General features: G+C 27.8%; 1 long non-coding RNA gene across 1 annotated transcript; it reads left to right on the plus strand.

Annotated features, from left to right (window-relative positions):
• Positions 1-5,130: 5,130 nt before the first annotated feature.
• LOC108661093 (uncharacterized) lies at positions 5,131-7,780 on the plus strand. The gene is made up of 2 exons (XR_016025134.1): positions 5,131-5,539; positions 5,616-7,780. It is a non-coding gene; the product is annotated as an uncharacterized LOC108661093 (long non-coding RNA).
• Positions 7,781-10,436: the final 2,656 nt, after the last annotated feature.

A 10,436-nucleotide genomic window follows, 5' to 3' on the forward strand; every position in this document is an offset into this window, starting at 1 on the left:
GAAAAGGTTAAATGGGAAAATTGGTTTGAAGTTCGAGTCAATGCAAGAAGCTTATATGGTTTATGTGGTGGGAGAGTGTTGGCTCTCTTAACATGAATGTCCATCTTTCCAATCCAAAAAGTATGGAGGCCTTCAAGCTTCAATCAGGCCTTTGTCTATTTAAATACCACAAAAGGTATAGCCCAAGTACTAATGAGAATGCCCCAACCCATAATAAATGAATTCTTAATACTAACCAATTAATAATTTAGAGCGCAGTAAATCCGAGAATGCAGATATCAAGCCAAACTAGTACAAACAACATAAAAAATTTTATTAAAGACTATAATAAGTTGATTTTATGTGGACAACTTCACAATTAAACCAAGATAGTATAAGAAAATTTATTAATGCATTATGATATTGATTAAACAGTCCAATGAGCTCAATACTATTTGTACTAGAATGGTGCCTTACTTCGACTGGGTCATTTTTTTTTCAAAATATTTATAAAAATGAATAATTTTAAATGAAAAATTTTTTATGAATAATAGTAATGATGATAGCAAGAAAGATTAATTTTAAATTAAAAAATATTAAAAATAATTATAGTAATAATAAATTAAAGATAATTCTTTTAAAGTATAAAAAATGTTCTCAGTGTTTAAATTTTAATAACAAATTTCTACATTATAAAGTATTAATTGTGTTTTTTTTCTTTTTAAAACTTTTAAAATACAAATTAATTCATCAAAATGTTATATTTTTTATTATTCTTTAATTTATTGCATATTTTGTTGATTGATTATGTTTTGTTAATGTTTAGATAATCTCTTTATTTCTTGGGCTTTGGGCTTGAATCAAACTAATTGGGTCAGGAGAGAAAGCAAATCTGGATCGGACCTAATGGGATTGAAGCCCCAATAGCCCACTCCTTTCTTTTCTTCATTTTCTTTGTTTCTTTCTTGCTTTGTTTTGTTTTTCGTATTGCTTTTCTTTCTTTTTTTTTGTCTTTTAATCCCAAAACGTACCGTTTCATTCAAATATAAAAAATAATAATAAATCCTAAACTTTCATGTTCTCCTCCTTTTCTCTCTCTATCAGCCACCTTTCCTTTCCCATCCATTTCATCTCTTTCATTTTTTCTCTTCCATTAATTCCTTTTTTTTCCTTTCTATCTCTCATTCTCCCTCTAACTCCTTATCTCTCTACAAATTCAAAAATAATAATAATAATAATAATAATAATGATATTTGAATGAAATAAACAAAAAAAATGCACTTGAGATAGCCTAATTGACTGATATTAAACCCTGAATTGCAACAGTATAAAAAACGTTTACTTTTATATATAGTTATAAATATAATGTTAAATAAGATTCATGCCAATGCATGTAACATGTGCACAAAAAATTGCAAAATTTTACCTATGATTAAAAAAATTTACAAATTTACAAAATTTGTCATACTCTTATCTAATTTTGACAATTTTTAAATCATTAAAAAGAGGCTAAATCTATCAAAAGTACAATTAACCTATAGTCTATATTTAAAAGATAATAAAAAAATTGAAAGAAAAACAAACATAGACCAAAGTAAATAACTAGTATGGCGGCTGAATAAAATTACATATTTACTTGTGCCTCGACTGCATTAAGCCAAAAAATAGGATATGGCTTACCTCATAACTCATATTTTAAGAACATTCAACAAAAGAATGAAAATCAGTTCCAAAAATACTCTTGTAAAGGTAGGTTTCAAACATGAGCAACAAAAATACTCCTGTAATGTGATTGTAAAGAATGAAATTACTGGTATAAAAATATTGCAGTATTTGGTTTACAAGTATTTTACTTTAAATATAATATTAATTTTCAAAATTACCTCTATATATTAAAATGTAAATTCAATAGACTTATACATATTTTTATTGTAAATTTTTATATGATATCATCTCTTGAATAAATTTTTCAATAAATAACTAAGCATCGATCAAATCTATATTAATATTAATTGAAAAATAACTTTTTTTTTGTTAGCAATTTTGAAAATTTTAAAATAAATTGGTATTATTATTATTATTATTGAAAATTTCCTAAAAAATTAAAAATGGAAATAATTAATTTTTGAACAAAATAAAAAACCAAAAAAATATTTTTTTGAAAAAAAATCTGAATATAAAAAAAGAAATATTTTTCATTTTTAAAAATTTATTAAAACTTACAAAGAAAAAATATTTTTTATAATTTTAAAATTATGAGTATAGTATCTTCTATTTTTTCAAAAATTCTGAATATATTTTTAACTTTATTGATTTTCTAATCTTATATAATTCTTAAAAAGAAAAATTATTTTTATTTTTTATTTTTCTAGAATTTTTAAAACAATTAAAAATTTTTTTGGGTTCTTAAAAAATTTTTAGAATTTCTAAACATTAAAAAAATATTTTTATGTTTTCAAATTTTATAGATTTTTTTCAAAAAAATTAATATTACTTCTAATTTTTTTTAAATTTTTAAAGTGATAAAAATTAAGTTTTGGAATTTATTGATTGACTTGTCTATTTTCTTACATGAATTGTAAATGTTATACTTTATTTATTACTAATATATTTAAATTCATCAAAAAATTATTGTATTGATCCACCATAGTTCCCCTATATGTTTGACAATAGGTGAAAATGTCAAATCAAAAAGAGTAAGTTATGTTAAAAAGGATTTTTAGTAATTTTTTCCAAATGAAGAAAGGTAAAAATGTCAAATCAAGTTTGATAACATTACAGCTTAAGTTGCAATTTGAAATTATATTTATTTTTAATGTAATCACATTATATCCATTTGGTTGTAATATGATTGTATTGCAATCTTATATTAGTTTATTTCAAAACAAACGTTGTAGTGTATTTTAATTTTTATACTTGACAATGTCAAATCAAAAATAATAAGTTACGTTAAGAATGATTTTTAATAATTTTTCCAAATGAAAAAAGGCAAAATGTTAAATCACATTTGATAACACTGCAAAGTAAGTTGCAATTTGAGATTATATTCGTTTTTAATACAATCACATTGTATCCATTTGGTTGTAATATGATTGAATTGTAATCTTATATTATATTGACTTATTTCAAAGCAAACGTTGCAATGTATTTTAATTGAGCACATTGCAAAGAATGTGAAAATACAATCCTCGTACCAAACATTTCCAAGTAAAATCAACCAAAACAAAAAATTGAAATCTAATTTCAACATTTTATTTTTTAAACAAAATTATCATTAAACCACTATTCCAAGTGTCAACCCTCTTGTGCAAGCAATTCAAAACGCCTTTGAGTTGGCGGCAGAAAAAATCTCGAATATATATACATATAAAAGAGGAAACACTACAAGGAAAATCATTTTTTCCAACAAAATATTCTATTGAAAAAATGGAATATTTCATTGAAATTGTCTTTTTCGACGAAATTTTTTAACAAAATATTCTTTTGAAAAAGACTACATCAAAAGAGATGTTTTCATTGGAAGGCCAAAAATATGTCAAAATAGAATTATTCAACGCCAACATATTTTGTCAAAATATTTCGTCGATAAAAAACATTCGATGAAATATTCCATCACTAGGTATCATTTTTTGTGCTGATTTTTTTCATTGGACGTTTTGCTCACCTATTTTTCAATGTAAAACACTTTGTATCAATTAATGACAATTATTCCTCAGATGTATTATATATATCACTGATGCACACATATTCCACAAATATATCTAAAAAATTCATTCATGGACAATTTTGTAGAATATCTAAAAATATTCCACAAGCACAACTTCCCTCGACAAATAAAAGGGCTTGTTGCAAAAATAGTGAAATCTCTTACAAGTATAAAATGGATGACCAAATTGCTTTAGTGATGAAAAAAATTTTAAAGTCTAAATGGAACCAACCAAGTTGCTATAAACCTGAACAAGCATCAAATTCTTCAAGAAGTTAAAAATTCTTTAAAAGCACCTGTAGAAGATTTTCAAAAAGTTTATTCTAATCAACTCAAGAAATTCCTCAAAGAACTAGTTTCTTAAGTCATCTAATTTGACCAATTAATATTCATCCAAATTAATATAATTTATAAATAAAATTCAAGTTCGGTTATTGAATTTATCTTCAAATAAATCAAGATAATTTTGAGATAAAATTCAAATTTAGCCAATCAAAATTCAAAAGCTCAAAATTTAACCTATCAAAAGACCATAGAGTCATCATTTTTTACCCCTAAGTAAGTATAGTGCTCCACCAAGTCATTTAACACAGTATTGAAAAGAAGATAACTTTGAAGAACATATTGACGTAAAACTCCCATGAGTCCAAAAAAGAATACATGAAGAACCAAAACCTTTTCCATCTAGATCTGATGCATCCCCTCTCTCGAGCTCCTCTCTTCCTCCTCTTCTTGTCTCTCTCGTGGCACCTTTTCCCTATTTTTCTCTCTCTTCTCAAAATCGCTCCATCTTTGATTCTTTATCACATCCAACACCAGATCTGCTTGTTCCTTGCCAAATCGATGTCGGGTGACTAGATGTAGCACTACCCTTTCCCACTTGTTCTCTCTTCTCCTTTCTCTAATTCTTTGTTTGTTGTCATAGTGTAACATCCTGTTCCCCATAATGTTAATTTAAAAACAGATTTTGCCATTAAAAATGAATTGTGGTTATTATCGATTAGAAATGTCAATTGAAAATGGAGAAGTTAATGTAGGATTAAAATAATATTTTTATAATAAAATAATATTTTTATAATAAAATAATATTATTTTATTAATGGTGACTAAATAAAATATTAAAATATTATTGAGCCATTTTGTAAATAAGTTCAGTCAAAGTGGAGGAGTGACGAACTCACGGATTGAAGAATTTTGTGAAAGTAAGTAAAAGTGTACGTAAATGTATTTATGCTTCAATTTGAAATTCAAAGAATTCAATAAAGAAAGTATACATGCTAGTGGGGGACCAAAGGATGCCGCCCATGTCGGAGTGGGGTAAGCATGCAAGTAGCGTGCAAGAAAAGAATTTCCTTTGGCCTATGCATGTCTACTCGTGAAGCCACACAAGGAACTAGGAAATACGCGTGGCTAATAAACATGCATGTGACCTGCCAAGTGTGGACGAAAGAGATTTCCCAAAGATTTAAAAAAAAAAAAAAGGGCATTGTGCATTGTAGAATCCGCCCATTTGAAGAACCCTTTTCTGCCAAGTTTTTCCTCTCAAACCCGAGGACAGTAAAAAATTTCCTTCTAGGAAGATAGTTGCCAAACAATAAAAAAAAAAAATGGAAAGGAATTACATTTCTTCTTTGAAACCCGAGTATTTTAAGGGTTGTTCTAAACGTGGAGCAGCCAAGGAAACTACGGAAAAAAAAAGTTGAAAGTATTAAACATTCTGCCATTGGAGAAGGTTTGATGTAGGAGGTAGGAAAGCTAGTAGAGAGGAGAAAAATCTTTGAGCATTTGATTTAATTTGAAGAAAGTTGTTGCCGTGAGGTTCTCTTCTGAACCCATGTAGACACACCAAGAAAGGTAAGAATGTTATATTGTTTACTAGGCATATTTCTCGGAGTATTCAGTAGAAAGATTAATTTTTTGAATGTGGTAGGCGGGAGATTGAAGTTGTCGGGGAAATACTAAATCGGGCATCTTCAAGTTAAAAGGATTTTAACTTAAAAGTTATGAAAGTTGAGCTTTAAATTTTGAGTCGTAATGGATTCTGAAATTTGAATTGTGTTTGTATATGGATGCATGGTTGCTGGAAGTTGAGCTAAGGTTCAAAGGTATGACAAATGGTTGAGAGTATAATGTATGCTTTTAGTACTCAACATAAGCTTGCAAGCTAGCATGAAATGTGATTAATGTTGAAACTAATGATCTAAGTATACAAATAAACAGATTCGGTTGGATACCAATAAAGGTGTTGGAAATTTTATCAAACATAGCCTAGCACCAAGGGGCAGAGATTGGTGAAGTTTGAAAGGAGAGGAAATGAATGATATTTGGTAATTTAATTCCAAATAGTTTGTTGGCCGAATGTGTAGATAGGTTGGCATTTAACATATTACTAAGCAATGCTATGATGTGTATTGCTAGTGAATAATTGAGATAGTGCCTCGGTTGTTAAACAATAATTGGTGAAGGCACAGGTGATTGGAACATTGGTCGAAGCATTAAGCTGTCAAAGGCTTGGATGGTGGTGGTGATTTCAGTTGCTATATCCTTGGCTGAATCAAGCTTAAGCTAAAGGAAGTTGATTAGTAATATTGGTGAGAAATCCCACCAATTGACGTGAGTGGGCAATTCCTTGTTAAAGTATTATTGAATGGCGAATATGATATATTAAATATGTTAGATATGTCCACTGTTTAGATATTATTCAATTACATTAAGTTCTGATGTTTATATTTGGATTGTAATTGGGTTGCATGAGCTGTTAGTGACTAAGAATGATTACTAAACTCATTTTATACGTGTTGTTTTTGTGAGCATATCAAAACTATTAAGCTGTTTACAAAATGGGAAACAAGCTTTTGAAATATGATGAGATTTTATACTCTATTTTGAAGAATTCAAAATTGTATGTATTACACTCCTATATAAAGGCCTTAAAGTGGTCGTTAATGAGTTTTCTAATCTACCTTGATGGCAATTTTCATGATGCTTGAGTGAAATATTTTAACTATTCCATGCTCATTGATTTTCATATGCAAACTTGCTATGTTAATGTTCACTGATTTTATGATGAACTTGGTTATATATCGCTCACAACTTTCATGATTTAGACATGCATACATGCCTTTTGAGCTTATGATTGAATTGATTATACACAATTGAAATTCCATTGGTTTATTTTCTTAGCTAAACCTAACGGGTATAGGTCCGATTACCACACCAGATTTGTTTGGTCTTTGTGCACAAAGTAGTGACTATTGATTATTGATAATTAATAATAAAGAGAGACCTAAAGCCTCAACTAATATTTGGTAGTGTTGGGAGTTCCCACAAGTAAGTAAAGAGGGGCCTGAAGCTCCGACTCATATTTGGTGGCGTGGAGAGTTTCCACGAGTAGGTAAAGGGGCACTTAAAGACCCAACTTATATTTGTTGGCGATGAGATTTCCCATGAGTAGGTGTTGATGTTATTGATATCAGAGAGCTTATGGGCTATATTAGACCTACCCGAGGATATCTTAATTGATGCGTTTTTATTTATTGAGCATTGCATTGCTATTATATTTGTTTGAGAAAACCATGGCTTTGATTTATCCGTTTACGTGACGTTCGGGAAATTATATTGTTTAAGATTGCCATGGTTAATTGATTTTATCGAGCATGAGATTTTTACGCTGCAAAATTAATTAAAAATTTTTAGATTTAAATTTAAACATCTTATATTGATTTGCACATGATTTATTAACTCTGTGCACAGTTTATCTCGTAATACATATATACTATCATTAGGCTTTTATCAAAAGCTCTACCTTAATGTTTGTTTCCCTTCTTGTTCACTCACTGAGTATGAAAGGTTCACCCAAACTAGTTGACAATGGTAAATAAGGGAATTAATTAGGAGTAATTGTGGCAAGGGGGTATCAGCTTGTTGCATAAGTAATTGGCATCTTATAGCACTTTCTTTGTGTCACTCTGCTGTCTAGATGTCAAATTGTCTACCATTCTTAAATAAAGTGATGTATTCATAAAACTATTTTGGGCCGAGTTCCTTGGATGCTATTTGATTAACTTTAAATAGAGTAATGTTTGAAGGTTTACATTTTAAGACATATTGTACATATATTTTAAATCTCTTGTTAATAATTTTTATAAGTGTTTAAGAATTAAATTTGCAATTCTAGTTATATAGCATTGTTAGCACATGATAAAGGAAAGAATTTATTTGGTGAGATTAATATATTTAGAAGGTTTATCAGGTTGTGTAGGCTTGCTTATATGACTTGTACGTCAATAACAACTGTAAGAGTGGGTCGTTTCACATAATTAATGTTCAAGAATTCTCCTAAATTATTTAAACAAATTCAAATAAGCTATTATTCCTTTATTGCATTTAATCAAGTTATTATATTTTTATTTTGAATCAAATAAATTTTTATGATTAATGATAGACTAAATGCTACTTGTCATTTTTATACTCACGTGGCGTTGACATGGTGTTGATGTGAAGAGTAAAAATGTCAAATTATCATATCATCATGTCATATCAATATACTTTATCATCATTCATTATAATAGGTTAGCATACCATGTATGTGCGAAGTAGAACATAATGATAAATGATTTTTTGATTAAATTAATTATTAGTTATAAAAATTTATTTAATTTAAAATAAAAATATTTATTTTACTCAAAATAAAAATACATAGACTTGATTGAAAGTAATAAAAAAGTAAAAGATTATTGGAATTTTTCTTAATAGTTAAGGAATTTTTTTAGATATTATACCTTGTTTGGTTTTCTTTCTTTTTCTCTCATCCTTTTCTTTTCTTTTCAGAAATTTAAAAAAGTTATTTTAGAAAAAGAAATAATTTTTCTTCCTTGTTATATCATATTTTTTATTTTTTAATTCAATACAAATGGAATATTTTATTTTTATGAAATTTTATCTTAAAATATTCAAAATCAAAATTTAATAATAAAATTCAACTAAATTAAAATAAAGTGACAAAATTCATCGTTGGAATAGAGTATAATGATAAATTTAACATTAGGGACTTATTTTTCTTTCAACAAATTGGTTTTGTTGGTGAATTTAAGGTGAACGTGGTGATTCAAAACAACAAAAAGCCACGTCACTCGCATGAAAAACGTAAACTTTCTAGAGAATAGTATGCCACATAATCAGGAATAATTGTGGTGGAGCAACAGCCTACGTGTCAAAAAATGCAACGTAATGCTAAGGACGCATGCCACGTGGCAGAGCAGTGCAACGAGTTGACTAACGGCTGCTGGCTGCCAAGTAACAAATCTAACCGCCTATAACGTCCCTTGTCAACGCGACCTCAACTAAATTGGCTGCTCAGCCTTTGTTATCTAAATGACAAGATTACCCTCAAAATACGTTGTGTTGTTATCTGAATCACTCCGTCTCAAGGCACGAGGAACCCATATTTATTGGGTTTCTATTTTCATTGGGAACTTCCTTTCAGCAGCGTTGGAGTTTTGAATGTCTGAATTCATGAATTGGATGAAATTTACGGTTCAAAAGAGTTTGACTTAATTATTTGGGTAGATCAATTGACTAAATTTGGCTTAATTAAGCTTTGATGTGTACTGTCTGTCCATTAAATAAGACTTACCTAATAAGAGTAACTTTTTCATTGTCTCCAACAAGAATATCTTTACGTCTTAAACACATTTTTATATGTTATAACACGTAACTTTTGAATAAAAATATTATTTTAATAATTATATTATAAAAAGATAATTATTAATATTATAAGACATATCCTTTGAACCACAAAATGAGAAAATAACTTTTTATATCATAATTTTTAAATAGTTACATTTTTCAATTATTTCATAATATTTAGATTTAGAGGTGTTTTACACTTTATCAAGAGATATAACCTTTTATATAAAAAACCACTTACAATTTATATGATATAACTTTTCAATTGATATGTATTTTCAATAGTCATAACTTTTTATATGGAAAGATATAATCTTTCATTTTGAAAATACATTAACATTTACAAAGTTTGGACTTGTAAAATAATCTGATTCAGATTAAAGTTTTTAAAAAATAATAGACACTCAACAGTTGACATATCTAAATAAGTTGAAGGATAAAGACATAGAGATATTAATTAATTTTTTTCCCTTTGAAGTTTGGATTTTGTTATGGGTGGTGTTCGAAGCATGAACAGAATGTCACTCCATGTTGTATGTGTGTTGAATAACAAAAATCATCAATTTATTAATATTTATTGCATGAGTTTTAAATGTCATATATTACGTGTTAGTGTTATATAATTAAATATTATTTTTTCATGTCGTCTTCATATCAGCTCATATATTTTTATGGCTTGACGTTGACATGTATTGACTGCTAAAACTCAATAATGTGAATGATGTTTGTCTCTTTTAATTAGACTGAGGTTAATATTATTTATTTGGATCAACATTCTAATAGGTGAAAATGATTTTTTTTTATTTGGGAATGGGGATTTTAATTTTTTTAAGTAAAAAAATTATACATTAATTAATGAGCAAAATACTTAAATACACGATAAAAATTATTTTATTTTATTTTTCCATATTCAAATTTTATCCGAATTATAACTTGGAAAAACATAAAAAGAGAGATTATAGGCCCTAAGCCTCTAAACTAACTTGGATGGGTCAATAATTTCAAATTACATGTTAGTCTTATATTCTTTAATCTCTAGTGTAAAGTTTGGTATAATGATCAT

This window comes from Theobroma cacao, chromosome 3 (assembly GCF_053813885.1).
Source record: "Theobroma cacao isolate CCN51 chromosome 3, ASM5381388v1, whole genome shotgun sequence".
Classification (NCBI taxonomy): Eukaryota; Viridiplantae; Streptophyta; class Magnoliopsida; order Malvales; family Malvaceae; genus Theobroma; species Theobroma cacao.